Below are 17,278 nucleotides of genomic sequence, written 5' to 3' on the forward strand. Positions count from 1 at the left end.
TATTTCTTTCAAGCTGGAGGCTTGCATGGGCAGCTGCAGGCAAAACTGAGCTTGCTTTAGGATTAAGTCTGCATAGGGTATAAAGACAAAAACTGCAAAGCTGGGTGGGAATGGCCCTGTCCTGGCCCAATCAGGTACTGCCACGGTTCCTCGGGTTTGGTTTCCATTTCCCCCATTTCACAGAAGTTAGGAGAAACCCCATGTACAGGACACAAGGAAGAGGGTCAGAATGGAAAGTTCCCAGTCCTCTAGTGGTGAGTGAGGTAGTGGAATGCACCTTGCAGCCTTCAGGTTTGGCCTTAAAGCATTGTCAGGAAAAGCAAGGTTCAAAGTGGCAGTGCCTTCCTCTTCCTCAGAGAGGGGGGTGGGCAGTTCTAGTAGCCCTTGCTTGTTTGACCAGGGGTCTGCTTGTTTTCACATTCTCCCCTTTTGGATCAAAGGAATGTTTGAGACGTGTCCTGCAGACCAAAGAACAGTTACAGGCTGAGTAACTTCATTTACCTGACACTGGATTTATGGGCTAAGGCCAATGACAAGGGGCCCCAAGAACAATGAAGGCAAGGACAATAAGTATCCCAACAGCATAAAGGAGGAGGGATATGATCAAAATTCCCACTCCCCGGGAAAGGGAGCTGAACATATCATGCCATTGGGTTCCTTTGGCCAGTTCCCTTGACTGTTTGGCAAGAGCACAAACTTGGTCTATGCTATCCCTTTTCATTTGGGAACTGTCAATGTAAAAACAGCATTCCTCTTTGAGGAAGGCACAGATACCCCTCTGGGCTGTGAGTTCTATCTGGTTGTTCATATCAGTCATCTATCAGGGACAGTTTCTTGAAAACTTCATTTGTGGAAATTAGACCTCCTACTCAAGTCCCAGTAGCAACCAGAATATTGCCCCCTACAATGAAGGGTAGGGTCTGGACCAAGTGCCAGGATTGGTGGGGGCAGAGGGACATGCCCCAGGCATGGGAGTCCATGGTTACTAGGTGCCTGGGTGGTGCCTGGAATATTTTGGAGGTGGGGCACAACATGAACATTGGTACGTAGCCCAATACACTGGGGAGGGAGAATCTGGTAAAGGAAGGTTCCACACCAAAAAGACATGCCTAGGGATGATGGTAGGGTAAGGAAGAATGTAAGGGAGCCATGGAACTGGTTGATAGTGGTCCTCTTATGTGTGCCCTTGCCACCCACATTCCTGGGGGAGGTGTCATTATACAGGAGCCAGGACTGAGAGAGAAGCATGCCCATAGCAAGGTTCAGACAGGGATTGTTAGGGGAGTCGTTGGATGTCAGGCCACACCTGTGTTCCACCTAGAGGTACCCTCGATATTGGTCCCAAAAGATAGTTTCTGCCCCTGTTCGGTCAGGCCAGAGCTTCAACCCATTGGGTTGATCTGAGCTGAACTGGGAGTCAGAGGCCCCTTGGGTTGTATTGGTTCCTAGGATCAGAGGAGAAGGCAGGGCTACATGCCATGAAGTCAATCTCCCTCACCCAAATAGTGTAGTTCACCATCTTGGATCTGTGTCCCTTACAGGAGTTCCAGAGGTATGATTTGATAGATAGCAAAAAGCAGCAGGGGGGTGGGGGGGTGCGGTGCTGAAGAAACCCAGGTGGATCCAGTGAAAAGAGGGCCCCGAGTGCCGTTGAGGGCTAGGTGGATATGGGTTTTGCCTAACCAAGTCCAGAAGTAGGGGGCATGAGGAGAACGTTGAATTCCTGAGACGACCAGGCTCATTTAGTTTTCTGGGCCTCTTACATCTTGCTGTTTAGGACATTCTCTGAGAATCTAAGACCTTTACTAGGGTGGGCTTGGGCTACCAATTCAATAGACCCCCAACTATTGGCAGCGATAGGGTGCACTGAAGTGGCCCCTTGTGGGTCAACACAGACAACAGCTGGACAGGTTAAACAGCCTGACAGCCTCTGCATGGGGTGAGCAGGTGTGGAGGAAAGGTTGGCCTTTCATTGTAGTTGGGCACCCCCAAGCAAGCAGGAACAGGCTGAAATGAAACCCAAGGTAAGGGGAGTGAGGGGCATGGTGGAAGAAAATAATATAGCCAAAGCAAATCAGAACCAAAGGTAGGGTGACCAAGAGATACGGGCAAACTGCAAATGGCTTGTAAGGGTGAAGAAAAAATGGGAGGGGGTGGCTCAACTAGGGAGGATGCTCCTCTTCTCACAGACCTGGTCCAGATTCTTGGGCAGGGGGGGGGGTAACTCAGATGTAGTTTTCTTCAGGCCAGGCCTCCAGTGGGTTCAGAAGTCCACTCAGGAGAGGGGGTGGTTGTTAGGCGTGACAGATAAATCCATGAGTCAACCCCTGGAGTCTGGTGGCAGATGTTGTGAGAGGCCCCTTCCACCCAGGTTCTTGGGAGTGTTCGTTTCTAGTCTACCTAGAGGGGCTAGCTTCAAGGCAGCAGACCTAGGGAATGAGACTGAGGCAAGATCTTGATCTTTTGACTAAGCCTGACACAGTATTCCTGAAGGCAACTCAATATGAGGTGAGTGGGGAAAGATCTGCAGGGCAACCTGGTGACAACCTCATACAGGGAAGTTTGGTCTTGCCTACAGGTTGTAACCAGAGAGCAAAGGATAAGTCTTACCTAGAATGCATGGAATTCAGAGGTTCAACACCGTTAGTTCTTTCCTCTAGCCCTGAGATCAGTGGTAAAAACAATGTAGGTGCTGGCAGATCCCCCAGGTCTCTACAATCACCCTGAGCCCCTGGCCTACTGTAAAACAGGTTTCCCGTTCACTGAATCATCCTGTTGGACCCCCAAATAAGGGATAATGTATTCACATAGGGGCCTCCCTACCACCCCCCATAGTGGTCACCCAACACAGGAAAACCTCTACCCAGCTGGAAAACATACAGACCATGACTGGGGTGAACTTATATGCTCAGCATGGGGGCAACTGGATGAAGTCAATGTACTAGATCTCAAAGGACATAGGGAGTAGAAAGCAGCCTTGTGGAAGCCTGAGGGCTTGTACAGAGGACAACTGACATTTGGTCACCACTTCCTTAGCCCACCAACAGCAAGTTCATAAAGCTTGTGAGGTCCCCAGTGGCATAGGTGATATAGGTGCCTCAGCAATGGCTGGTACAACTGGTGAGGGAAGAGAACTTGGGTTCTCAAAGCCTCTTTTCAGTATCAGGTGCACCCCTGCAGTTCCCATTGGTGTGCTATTTCTGGAGAGACCGAGCCTTAGGCCTCTGTTAAAGCTGGCGCCAGATCAGTAGGTGGGGGTGCAAGAGACCATACTAGGAATGGGGGGGCAGGGGTGAGAGGGCTGCCTGGTTAGCCACTAGGGTTCATGAGGGACCAGCAGTTTTGACAAAGGTCGCCTGGGGAGTAGCAGACCTAGTAACCTGGCTCTTTATGGGTTAAGAATCTTCATTGCTTCCACAGCATTGCAAAGTCATACCTGCTGTCTGTGTAGATATTAAATTTCAATCCCTTTCAAAGTTCAGACTCTTGATGCTGCTTCTAGTCCCTTTCCTTTCCTTTCCATAAAGAGCACATAACGGAGGGAATAAATGGGAATGCAAAGAGCAGAGGGGCTCAAAAGGGGACCTTGATAGACTCTATAGTGAGTACTGCATGATAAGGTGTTGGGATCTCATTCCCAACTCCGGCCATGTCTTACCTTATTCCCGGTCTTCAGACGTCTCCGGCCTCTTGTCTCCAAGAGGAGCTTACTCCCACAGAACACCCAGGACACAGAAGTTGTGAAGCAAAGCTGCTCTTTATTCAGTTACATGTCAATAGTGTGGCAATCAAGCAGGAACAGAACAGAGCTTCCCCTTGCCTTCTCCCTTATATCCTTTTCTTCCTTCCTCTTGTCACATGTCATGTGGGAGCCAATTGTGCACACTCCCGAGTGCAGGGCGGAGTATGTGTTAAGAGGAGTCCCTGTTGATGGGGCACGCTCAATGCCACATCAGCTTTTCCAGCTCAACGGCAGAGTCGGCCCCTTTTGGGATCTCACTCCCAACTCCGGCCGTGTCTTACCTTATTCCCGGCCTTCGGACATCTGCAGCTTTTTGTCTCCAAGAAGAGCTTACCCCCACAGAACACCCAGGACACGGAAAGTATGATGCGAAGCTGTTTATTCAGTTACATCTTAACTGCACAACAAGCAAGCAGGAACTAACTTAACTTCCTCTGTCTCCCCTATTTATAAGCCTTGCGGGGGCCAATCATGTTCTTTCCCGAGTACGTCATATGAGACAAAGGAGCAAAGTCCTTCACAGAAGTCCTTTAGGCACTGCCATGGAGAGTATTACTCTCACGTCACTGTGCCCAAAAATTCCTTGTTCCTGGTTCGTTAACCCCAGGCAAAGCTGTCCCAACAACGTCCCTCAGAAAGCCATGTGCACCCCCTCCAGCTGCCACAAGCCATAAGGGGGCCAATCATGCACACTCCCGAGTGCAGGGCAAAGGAGTATGTGTTAAGAGGAGTCTGTGTTTATGGGGCACGCTCAATGCCACATCGGCCTTTCCCAACCTGGCAGAGTTGGCCCCCATGGCCCTGCGCTCAATGCCATGTCAGCCCTTACGGCCTGGCAGAGTCGGCCTCCACATCTCCAAGCTCCTGCCCCTCAGAGGTCATATGCACCCCCTCTGACATCTTGTGACTGCCGCAGTGTCTCTAACACCCACGGCTCAATCAGGCCCCCACGGCCCTGCGCTCAATGAAACGTCGGCCTCCACATCTCCATGCTTCTGCCCCTCAGAGGTCACGTGCACTCCCTCCAACATCTTGTGACTGCCACAGCATGTCTCACACTCACAGCTCTATCATCTCCCTTTTCTTGTTTTGCAGGTGACCACCAAGGGGAATAGCCATAGCAACAGCATGTCGCAAGCTTGCATGTAAAATAGAAAAAGCACAGCGAAGTGCAATACAACCAATGATAACCATAAGTAGCGTTTGCACCAAGGAGGCTCCCAGCCCCGTAAGCCATGAAGTGGTGAAATGACCACGTATCCAATCTACTAAATCTTGGGGCCCACCTGATGGTATGGTAAAATTATTAGCCACTTGTTCAATTTCCCTGGCTAAGAATGTCAATTGTTCTATTTCTTCAGATACATTGGCTGCTCGAAAAGCGCCTTGTAAATGTTTCTCTATCCTTTCCCATAATGCAGGAAATTTAGACCGAGTAAGGTTTAAAGGTAGAGGAGTAACACATATTGTGGGTTTATATTTCCAATGGCAGGGTATATTTTGCATAACCTCCTCTAGTGCTACTTCATTACCCACTGCAAGAACAGCTTCTTTCAGGGCTGATATTTCCCCCTGAATACCTTTGTCTATTCTAGCTTGCAAATCCCATGCTTTCGTTTCCTTGTCCATAAAGGTTTTCAATTGTGACACTATATATCCCACTTGGTCATATAGCTGCTGTATCTGAAATTCTTGAAAGGCAGAAATAGCTAAATTTACAACATCAAACACAAGGTCCAATCCCTCTCGCTTTTCCCTCCTTATCATATCTGTCAAAGTCTTCCAAGCCGCTTCTCCTGGGGATGCTGCCCAGGGCATCACGGCCTTTGCTGGTAATATGACATACCTGGGTTGCTTAACTAATATTATTGCACCTCTCTTTGGGCTGTACAGATTTATTAATTGTTTCAAGTCACACTCATGCGCTTCCACCTTATATTGAGGGGGAATGCTTTGAAGTTTAGTAGTATTGATGCTGGAGCAATCTAAAAAGGCATAACCCTGCGGGGCCCGAACCTCCCCCAGTAGCTTATATAAAAACCTATCACAAGACGCATCGTGAGAATGGGTATAGTTCATCCCATCTGCAAAGATGGGGTACCACACTTCATATGTATTGTCAGTGCAATTTGTGTCTAAGGTGGTGCACTGGCAGACCGTCACCCATGCCTGAGTTGTGTTCATGGCGGCCCAGACTTTCCAGAGGTCGTGATGACATCTCCTTGCTTTAACACAGGGGACAGGTGCTGCCAATTGCTGCCATGTCTTGTTTCCTGGACTGTCCCAAAAGATCAACTCTATGTCTGTGATGTTTCCCACCTGCCCCCGCATTGGGTGTCCTGTACTACAGGCCACTATGTGTGACCATGTGTCCATTTCCCCAACTTTGCAACCAGAGAGGTCGGCAGATAGGTTACCAGTAGGAGACCCTTGCTGTTCATGTGGGATTGCCAACATAGTAATGTTCAGGCTTGACGGGTGAGTAGAGTCTCGAGCCCGTCGTCGTCCAGTGGACACGTTATGTGGTTTGAGCTCAATACATCCTGGAACACTTTTTTCTTGTCGATTCCTCCATTTCCACCATCTCGGCTTTCTGGCTCCCAGTCCCCTATTCCTTCTCTGGCGTTTCTTGTGTTTCCCTTTCTGACACACCTTGTCCTGGGGATTGGTACCTGTGGATTGTTCTTGCTGGCACCCAAGATCCTCCTGTCTCAGGTTCTCCATCTGGAATGACATAAGCATATCCTGGTCCCCATGTTAGAACCTGCCCCAGGCCATGCCATTGGCCTTTCATATCTTTCCACACCACTCGGTTCCCCTTTTCTTTGTCTTCTTTTATGTGCATCCCTGCTCTTAGCGTACCCCGCTTGGGCATAACATGCCAAAATTTTAAGGCAGGTGTTAGGTCACCGTTCCCCAATTTTAAATAATTATAGGTATACATTGCCATATGTAATGCTGTTTGTGTCACTTTTCTCCAAGGTTTCACCCCAACATCATCCTTCTATTCCTTTTCTTGTTTAAGAAGAATTGTTTTCAGCGTTCTATTTGCCCTCTCAACTATAGCCTGCCCTGTCGGATTATATGGAATACCACAAACATTGCGAATTTGAAATTCATCACAAAATTTAGCAAAACTTTTGGCTGTATAGGAGGAACCATTATCTGTTTTTAAAGTATGTGGGACTCCTGCCACACTAAAGCAATAAAACATATATGCAATTACATGCCTAACTGCTTCTCCAGGTTGTATGGAAGCCATAAGGAATCCGGAATGTGTATCAACAGTTACATGTATTAATTGCTGCTTCCAGTGAGTAATATCCATTTGCCAGATTTCATTAGGTTTTTCTCCTTTAGGATTAAAAGAGGAGTGAGAGGGAGGTGGTCTAAATGGCATGCAAGCTAAACAGTGTTTCACAATATCAGCAGCTTGTTGGCGGGATATACCATAAAGGTGTCTTAATGATCGTCCAGACAGATGGAATTTATTATGTGCTGCTATAGCTCTTTCCTCGGGAGAAAGAGTCCCTATCCATATTGATCCTAGTAAAGCATCTGCCACTTTATTCCCTTCAAATATTGGTCCTTCTCCGGCTGTATGTGAACGGATATGGATGATATATATAGGCACCTTCAGCTGAACTAGGTGTTCTTGCGCCAACAGGAGCAGTTTCCCGATCTTAGATGCTGTCTGATTAATAAAAGTATCGAGTAGCATTTTGATAGCATTACAGGCATACAGACTATCTGTCACTATATTAAAAGGGGGATGAAATTTCTCTATAACTTTTATGATAGCCCATAGTTCATTCTTTTGAGTGGAATTAAAGGGTACTGTATCCAACACTAACTGTATTCTTAATTGGGGGCAATAAATGCTGGCCTTCCCTTGCTTAGTGGCATCTGTAAAGACATTAGGGCCATCCACTGGAATCTTGCTAACAATACAATGTGGCATTGTTACCTCAAACTGCTGAAACACCTGGGCTAAAATAGGTAACTTTGGAGAACTTTGAAGACAGTATGGCAATAAATCCAAAACATCATCAGCTTTCCCTGCCTGGATAGACTCTACTAAGCCTGTGATCCATATTTTTGGTGGGCGTCCAGTGACCATGATGACTCTTTGTATCGCCCCGTGACAAACTCCTTTACAAGTTCTAATTTAGGAACCAAAGCTTTTCCACTATGTTTAGGATATATCCACTCAATAATTCCATGACTCTGAAAGATCACTCCAAACAGGGGCTCATCTTGTAGGCAAGTAACATACACTTCCCCTGCCCTCTATCTAACTGTGGAGGCCCCAAAAGCTTTCTGGATCTGTGACAAAAGCTGTTAAAGCCTCAGGAGTCCAACTCCTAGGGGACCTCAGGTCAGAATCTCCTTTTAACAAATCATATAAAGGTGCCATCATGGATGGAGGAATTGGCACAGTAGTCCTAACCCACTGTATGCTCCCCACTAAGCATTGGAAATCATTGAGGGTCTTATATTTTTGGGGCTGTATCTCTGGGGCCTCTTTCCTCACCACAACATCAGTTAAAACATATCCCAAATATTTAAAAGGAAGCTCTATTTTTTCTGGGGCTACTATTAGTCCTTGTTCAGACAAGGTTTGTAATACTTCCTTTAAAACTTTTTGTAGCTTTGCCTGTTTTTCTGTAGCCAATAATATATCATCCATGTAATGTATAATGACAACTTTTGGATGTCCCAACTTTATAGGCTGTAGAATCTGATCAAATTAATTGAAGCAAATTAATTGAAGGAACAGTAAAGGCAAATTTTTCTCTATCCTCTTGATGTAGGGGAATAGAGTAAAAACAGTCTTTTATATCTATAATCATTACTCTATATCCTTCTGGAACCATATTAGGTAAAGGTAATCTGGGTTGAAGTGCTCCCATGGGCTGTAAGATGTCATTAATTTTCCTTAAATCAGTGAGCATTCTCCATTGTCTACTCCTTTTCTTTATAACACAGGGGTTATATGGGCTGAATGAAGGTTCAGCCTGTAATTGTTCTTCTACTATATGGTGTAAGGCTGTTAGCTTGGTCCTGAGCTCAATGCCATTTCAGCCACATCTCCCAGCTCCCGCCCCCTCAGAGGTCACGTGCACTCTCTGACATCTTGTGACTGCCGCAGCATCTCTCACACTTGCAGCTCCATCGATGAGAGGATAACAGAGGCAAGGTTACCACACAAAACTTGGGAGAGGTTGAGAGGGAGGTTCAGCAAAAACCTGAGGTGTACTGTCATGTTCTTAAGTAAAAGCAAAAAGGTATTGATTCAGAGGTCCACAGCAATAAACAAGGTAGAGTGGAATAAAAGGGATAACTGGATGTGGGAGGTAGAATGTCATTAATGGCATGGAGGTCTTGGGCCAAGCTGAGATTTACATTTACTCTGAGGTAATGGGGATAACAAAGGAGTTTTAGCCAACATTTGGTCCCAATTCCCCACCCTTATGAATTAATGGTCCACCTGTGCTGTGGTCATTGCAGTTGGTGGGCTAGTAATCAGTGAGAATAAAGAGACAGCGGTGTAGTCAACAGTCTGTTTATTACAAGAAACACACAGAGTTTATATTCTTCCCAGCAGAAGGTCTTAGTGAACTGAAAGAATGCAAACAATGCACAAAAACCCTTCTTTGACCTTGTTTACTCCTTATCTTTGCTTAAGGTCAGTCATTTGAATGTGTATCATGGGACCATGTCCAGAGGCATGATGTACAAACAAAACTACTCATCCTTGTGATTAACTGCTCTGCTACCCTGCAGATGTTGAAGGGAGGGGAACATTCCCTTAGTGAAGACTAGAAACCTCTATATCTATAATTTTCTATATCTCTATATTCCCCCCTATATACCACTTGCTGAATTAGAAAAACAGGAAATAAGAATGGGTTAACAGGTACATAAAACAAGTACCTTGTTTCCCCGATAATAAGACACTGTCTTATTAATTTTTTTGGACAGAAAAACACCAGAGGGCTTATTTTCAGGGGAGAGCTTATTTTAATGAACATTGACAGCAATTTTAATAAACAGGTAAATGTGAACAAAAAAAAGTACCTTTATTCAATAATGATTATGTCATCTTCTTCAACAACATAAGTGTCATAAGTGTCCATACCCTGAATTCCGTCCTGGATGTCTTGCGCCTCCATTTCCTTCAGAAGAAGTGGACCCAATCTGTCATGTCCAGCAATATAGCTCTCTTTAAATGAATATGTCTTGTCCAGGTAACCTGCTCGTAGTGCCTTGGCGACACAGCTGTCAGTAATTTTATCCCATGACTTCTTCACCCAAGTCACGACTTCTTGCAGACAGGGCTGCACAAAGTTTCCATGCTGATTTCTTTCCATTCTATTTTCAATGTAGTCATTGACTTCCATGCGCAAATAGTCCTTGAATGGCTTCTTTATTGCAATATCAAGGGTCTGGAGATAGGCAGTCATTCCTGCAGGAATCATTACTTGATCTATTCTTCTCTCTGCAAGGAAGTTCTTCATTTCTTTAGCGCGGTGAGTGCTGGCTGAATCCCAGACTATCAGACCTCTTTGGTTACCTCGCATAACAAGTGGCAGCATTAAATCAACCCACTTTCTTATAACGGCTTGTGTACACCAGGCTTTTTCGGTTTCAACAACGTAAATGCCAGATACACATTCAATCTTCTCTTTCTTGCCCTTACTGATGACTAGAGGTGTGGCTTTCTTTCCATCCAAACGAATTGCCAAAACACAGGTGACCCGTGCACTTTCATAGCCAGTGGTGGGAATGTAGATTGACGTTGCACCCCTGTCAGGAATTGTTGTTTGAGATCCTTGTCCCATAAACACTGCAGTTTCATCCATAGCAATCATATTGCAGGTTTGGTACTTGGAAATGTCAATCCTATCAATAAAGGACTTGAATGCAAGTGCACGTTTAATAACTTCAGCATCTTCCAGCTTAAACAGTGCTGTTGATCTTCTTAAGGACAGTTCATACCTGTACCGTTGTAGGAAACCGTCCAACCAGTGTTGTGATGCTTTGAATCCTTCTGAGACCATTTCAAACTCTGCTGCCATTGAAAGGGCAAATGCTTGAATATCAGCCCTGCGCACAACCAAGGCCTTTGCTCTCCTGTCAGCAATCCATTCACCAATGAGGACCTCCAAGTCAGGATATAAGGGCTGCCGACCTGATCCAGACCTGCGCTTTTTCCCTTTTCCCTCATCTACCTGTTGATTGAGGTTATTATAATATGCTCTCCATTTTCTGACCATTCGAAGATCCAAAAGTTTTTCTTTACAGAAAACTGCAAGATTCTTGCCATATGACTCCTCTACAATTGCTTTCTTATACTCAACAGTATAGCTCTTCCTTTTTTTACTCATGTCTGGGGGTCAAAACAGACAGAATAATAAAATTATGACCATCAGTCCTTTTCACTCCATCATGCCCCCTGAGTTCTTTTTTCCTCCATCATGCCCCCTCACTCCCGCTTACATACTGGGTTTTTATGTTGTCCTGCCTCAGCTCTCCTCCGCGGCACTGCTCTCAATGGCGCCAGCAAGCAAATCACTGGGGAAGAACAGGATGACGCGCTCACTGCTGCAGCTGATTGGATGCAGCTCGGAGCCCGGCGTGCTCCGGTGGGGGGGTGTTTCACGGTGGGGGGGTGGGGGGAACAGTGCATACAGAGAGTACCGAAATGTAGCGTGTAGCGCAGGGGATCACCTTCACTACAATAGCAATCTCAATAGGGCTTATTTTCGGGATAGGTCTTATTATCAGGGAAACACGGTAGTACCACCACTATTCCTAGGAAGGTGATTATTTGCTGTACTTGTCCAGGTAATATTCCTTGAGCTCTCTATCTAATCTACAATGTTTTTTTGCTTCTGGGTTAGAAGTGACCGCTGACTTTCCTGATCCATGAGGCAAGCCAATTTCCTTAAATCATCTATGTCAAGGGCCATTATGGTTACCCCATAAAAGATTATAATTTGTTATATTTTTTGTTTACCCTACAGAAATACATATACCTATAATCACATATTAACCTTTGTCTAACTTGCATTAATTCAATCCCATCAGCTATAGCAATTAGTTCATTTCTGAGCTGTGCTGCTGCTTTATAAAAACCCTTGATTTCTGATTAACAAAACCCCTTCTGAAACCACTGACAAACAATTCATGCAAAAATTGAGTTTGCACTGATTTTGTACAGTGCTGATGGATGTAAACATAGAAACACTGTTCAATATAGTAATTAGAGCAATTATCCCAATACAGGAAACACGTGGCTTTTACCTTAAATTTTACTTTACAATCACAATGCCAAATACACAAACATTTAAAATTATATTTCTCTCTATATATATACAGATACATATACTCCTGGCCATTAAAAAAAAGGGCTGGATGTCCTATCTCGTGAGACTTCAAATACAACTGCTGGAGGCTGCCCACTGCCATTCTTCAGATAAGCTAAAGGGTTTGACCCAAATAAAAAATACCTTAAGAAACTGAACAGGGTGTGGCCAATTCTGTACAAGTAGATATCCTGGGATCTTAACCATCAATTGTATAATCAGTATCTTTACCATAGTACCCATTTTTAAATTCAATAAAAGATTCTCTTAAGACTTCCAGTAGGCAAGGTCGTGTGGACCAATTCTTTTCCTTTATGATCTGTCATGCTCCGCTCTTCCCAGATTTTTCCAAACACATGAATTATGCCCCAAGTTTAAGAGTATGTTTCCCACTCTTTCTTCAAGTAACCAGAAAGCCTCGTTTAATGCATAAAGCTCACAAGTCTGGGCTGACCAGGTGCTGGTTAGGCTCCCTATTTCTACTAGTGCAATCCCCATCTACTATAGCACATCCACTCCTTTTTCCTTCCACCACCCTGGAAGAACCATCGAGAAAAAGTTTAAGAGCTCCAGGTATTGGGGATTCTTCCAAGTCTCCCCTGGTCTAAGTTCCATACACCAATGTCCTTCCTCTGGTGCCTCTTTATTGGGGGAACTAGAAAGGAAAGAGGCTGGGCTTTGTTATCCTGGGCTCAGGATCAAAATCATCCTTTTCTAATAGGATTGCCTCACATTTCAGAATTCTAGAATCTGTGAGCAACTTTCCATCCTCTGGTCCAATATGGATCTTACTTGGTGTGGGACACTATCTGACTCCCCTCAAAGGTCAGCTTCCTGCTTTTTTCTACCATTGTGGAAGTGGGGGCTACAGCTTGGTGAGCCATCATCAGGCAATAGGGTTTACGATGTTAGAGGAAGGCAACTCTCCTCTTATTTGTGCCATGACTCCAAGAGCTATTCCTTTAACATTAACAAACAAATGAAAAGGTTTTTCCAGGTAAGGGAAAGGCTAACATTGGGAGTGACAAGGCCTGTTTGAGTCCCTGAAAACTCTTGTCTTTCAGGCTCCCATTTCATCAAATCTGCTTCTTCCTCTAATAGATGCTTATACAAAGGTTTCGTCAGTATAGCATGTGAATCAACCCAATTTCTGCAAGTACCCTATTAGTCCCAGTTCCCTTTTACACCAAGGAAGCAAGGTTTGCAATATTCTCACTCAGGGTCTAGCCTTTCGCTTCCTTCACTATTTAAGTACACCAAAATATTTTACTTCCCTTTCTGCAAATTGTAGTTTACTTCTACAGACACTGAGCCGTTTTCCTCCTAGCTTTCCTTCAGTTTAACTGAACTGATGCATTGCTGACTTCTTTTTCTTCCAGTCACCAATAAATCATCCACACACTGTACAATAATCATTTATTGCCCTCAGGTCTTAGACTGGTCTTTAAGCCCCATCTCCTTTCTTGACTGGCAGACTGGGGCGTTACAGTGGCTGGCTCAAGTAACCCATCTTCTAGTCCCTGGATAACAAGTTTCAGGCCTCACTTCCCTTCAAAGGGAATCGGGTATTGCTGAACTTACCACTGCTCCATGGTCTCAAGAGTTTGATAATTACCTGGGGAACATTAATTTGTCCCTTTTTGAGGTTTAGTCCAAATGTCAGGGTTAAACCTGGTGTTCCTCTTCCTCCCCTTAACATCAGCATTCTCCTAAGATTCTGGTTCCCTATGATATCAACTGGAGGGACAATCAGGTAATCCAATCTGCCTTATAAGTTAACTCCAGCTTCTGGGACTACATAAAACTTCTCTAAAATGCTGTTCCCTGCATAGTCAGATTCTAAGACCTCCCTAAGGGGTACAGGAAGTTTGCCCCTTTAACAGAGAAGATAAAGTTTCTTTCCCTAGTTTAGTTCCTTTTGGCAATTTATTAATATATGCTCAAGTAGCTCCTATATAAATTAGAAAAACATTTTTTCTCTTTTCCTGGTCTCACCCTCAAATTTATCAAGGGCTTCATGGGTGGATTTGGTCTGTGAACCCCTGACACAGAAAAAAATTTTCTCTGCAGGCAGTCCCACCTCATATGGCCTTCTAATCCACATTTATAACAAGTTAAGGTGGGAATTAAGACATACAGGCACTGGAGTATAGAAATGTATCTTGCCCTACAAGAAAGTGTGTGAGGGGGAAGGAGATGGGAGGAGATATAAGAGAGAACAGATTAGGGGAAGAGATATTCAGTAGGCTCACTATTTTGGGGTTGGGGTAGGGGAAAAATGGGGAGGAAAATTTCTAACTCAAAATCTTGTAGAAATGAATGTTAAAAACTAAAAATAAATAGGGGGAAACAACAAGTTAAGGGAGCAAGGGGACCTGTTCCTTTCCTAACCTGGCCTGCAGGGTGAGTTCCTCTTCCCTGATATCCTGAGGGTTTGTTCATTACTGACTTAGCAGATGTTTGTTCTTCATGTTGCTTCAGGGAGTGTAATAGAATTCTGACATACCTTTCTTGCTTCTCTTTCTAATTTCTTTTCCCCGCCTTGCTGCATATACTTTGTAAGCTACTGCTAAGACTTCCTCCAGGGGCTTACTTTGACATTCTTCTAAATTCTGTAATTTATTGATATCGGGCCAAGAGTTGGTCACAAAATAAAATCTTAGCAAAGTCAGTAATGGGGGCTCCTCTGGATCAAGACCATTCTATGCTCTCCTTTGGTCTGTTTAAAAATTCAGATGGAGTTTCATCCTTTTCCTGAACCTGACATTGGGGGGATGCATTCCTGATTCCTTCAATTATAATTTCTCCAAGTTCTCTCATATTTTCCCTGTGTGCTGCATTATTGTGGTCCCAATTTGGATCTTGTATGGGGAATTTCTCTTCCCACTCTGGGACCACTGCAGGCTACAGGGTGTACATCATCCCATGCCTTAACAGCAACTCTTCTAATCTGTGCTTCTTCTCTACTAAAAAATATTTTCAATATTGAATCTTTCAATAATATATTTAGAAATGCTACCGTTTCTCCCTCCAAGTATATACATTAGGTCCTAAGAACTGACTGACCTCATCAGCAACCCCTGAGGGGTCAATTAGCTTCTTCATATTCTTCTTAAAATTTTGAACTTCAATAGGCTAAGGGGAACATTCACATAATCTATTCTCCCTGGGTACCAGGGTACTTCTGAGTAGGAAGACCTTGACATTGCCTGGGAGGGAAAAATTCTCTTGTTCTCTAATTAGCTGTTTCAATTCCCTCTGAAGACAGGTATGAGGGTGTGCTTGACCCTGCAAAATCAATCAAATCCTGAAGTCTTTTAGAGGGCAGAGTGCAGGGGCCAATGCTGGAGGCTAGCTGAGGGAGAGCATCCCATGGGTGTGGGTTTGCTGGTTGTTTCTCCCTCTTATCACAAACTGTTGTGTGGAAGGTTGCATATGAACTCTCCTCCCCATTGAAGGGTTCCTTTGAGTCCACACATACAGATTCAATCTTTGGCAAACCCAATCCTCAGAGGGATCCACACTTGTGGCCAGATGGCATTTCCTGAGCTAAGTGCCTGCCCAAAGTAAACAATACTTATTCATTCTTTGTCATCTTTTCCTCTATATTTTGGTAATTCATCCCCAACTGCTAAGCCTAGCCACTAAGGGATTATCTTCAGGAATATTAGGAAGAGAATCTTTGCCACCCATTTTGGACTGGGTTTTCCCCATAGCTCAATAGTTCTTGTCTAGGCCCTAAATCTTTTGGTCACCCAGGGAGCTCAACAGATCTTGTCCTCCTACAGGACCCTCACCCAGGTCTATGCGCACAAACTTATGTGACCTCCTTAGTTCAGTCCCTTTCCTGATGCCTTCCCTAGCAGGATCAGGAGCTCTGTTCTACTTTTGTTTTTCCCTCAAGATCTTCTCTCTTTGGGTCCTTGCCCAACCAGGAGAAGTCTCACAGTCCTCAAGCCACCAGGAATTCACTGGTGGGCGCCTGCCCTGGGATTGGTGTGGAAGAGAGCCCTCCTAAAAAGGGGGATCCCAGACAAGCCACCATAACTGTGGAGTGTTTGTAATTCTTAAGGCAATAAGGAGTTTTATTGCTTTCTCATGACAAAGGACCCAACCAGTCACCCAAGATGGCACCAGCAAGGGAGTGCAAGGGGGTACAGCTCAAAGCAAGTTTATATAGACCCTAATGTTGAATCCCCACCCACCCACTGGCTGGCCTTCAGGGCTCATAGTCTAAAGGTGGAAACTCAGCAACAAAGGACAAAACGGTGTGAAAGGAACTGTTTGCTCAGCAAAGAGGGGGTTTGCTCCAAGGAGGAGTAGACTGGGGGTAAAAAGGATCTTGCAGGTTGGGACATCTGACTGTCACCTTATCTTGGCTAAGGTGACCTTTCTCAGCAAGGCAGTTTCTGAGAAACATAGGTGGGGTGGAAGCTAGGGGTAGGTACCAAGAGCTCAGGTCTTATTCCACACTGAAGGGGCTTCACTCTTTCAGCACTCCACTCAACATCTATAAGAAAATTTACTGTCCACTCACCCCAGGTCTCTTCCAGACTTTTCTCTGTATATGAAAACCCTAAAAGTCAAGAGGAAAGAGATTAGATTTTCAAAGCAAGACAACAACAAAAAAAACCTCAGACTCCTACCTAGGCTCAGTCCACAAATTACTGAAGCAGTAACAGTATTGTTTCCTGCATGGTTTGTCTCCTCAGTCATAGTCCAGACTGAAAAGGTTTAGGAATATGCAGGTGCAGACACAAGGCCCAGCTTGATGTCCAACGTTGTGGAATGGGACTGTACATCACAGGGCAAAGCCCTATGCTCCCCTTCGCCACCTGAACAGAGCCTGGGGAGTGACCCCAGGATATCCACGTTGGGATGGCTATCTTAAGACAAGTGAATCAACTTTAAAGCTAGCCACAAGGCCCTAGCAAGGAAAAAAAGTTAATAAAGAATTACTCACCTCTTGTCTAGAAGCAATACTGCATATGAGGAGGGCACTGGAAAAAAAAATTAATAATTTAATCTTATCCCAGCCTCCAACTATATGGAACAATACTCTGGGACAGTAAAATAGAAATGTTTCCTGCATGGTTTGTCTCCTCAGTCACAGTCCCGGACTCTGAGAAGGTTTAGGAATATGCAGGTGCAGACACAAAGCCCA

General features: G+C 44.8%; 2 non-coding genes across 2 annotated transcripts in view; both read right to left on the minus strand.

The window, feature by feature from the left end:
* Positions 1-16,796: 16,796 nt before the first annotated feature.
* Positions 16,797-16,991, minus strand: LOC138154648 (small nucleolar RNA SNORA73 family). The gene has a single exon (XR_011166654.1). It is a non-coding gene; the product is annotated as a small nucleolar RNA SNORA73 family (small nucleolar RNA).
* A 200-nt stretch (positions 16,992-17,191) lies between these two features.
* LOC138154649 (small nucleolar RNA SNORA73 family) overlaps positions 17,192-17,278 on the minus strand; it is a 264-nt gene continuing 177 nt past the window's right edge. The window contains exon 1 of the small nucleolar RNA XR_011166655.1: positions 17,192-17,278. This exon is cut by the window's right edge and continues 177 nt beyond it. This is a non-coding gene — a small nucleolar RNA (small nucleolar RNA SNORA73 family).

This window comes from Petaurus breviceps, unplaced genomic scaffold, assembly GCF_028583685.1.
Source record: "Petaurus breviceps papuanus isolate PSGF00001 unplaced genomic scaffold, PetGlider_PUasm1.0 91041, whole genome shotgun sequence".
NCBI classification, from domain to species: Eukaryota; Metazoa; Chordata; class Mammalia; order Diprotodontia; family Petauridae; genus Petaurus; species Petaurus breviceps.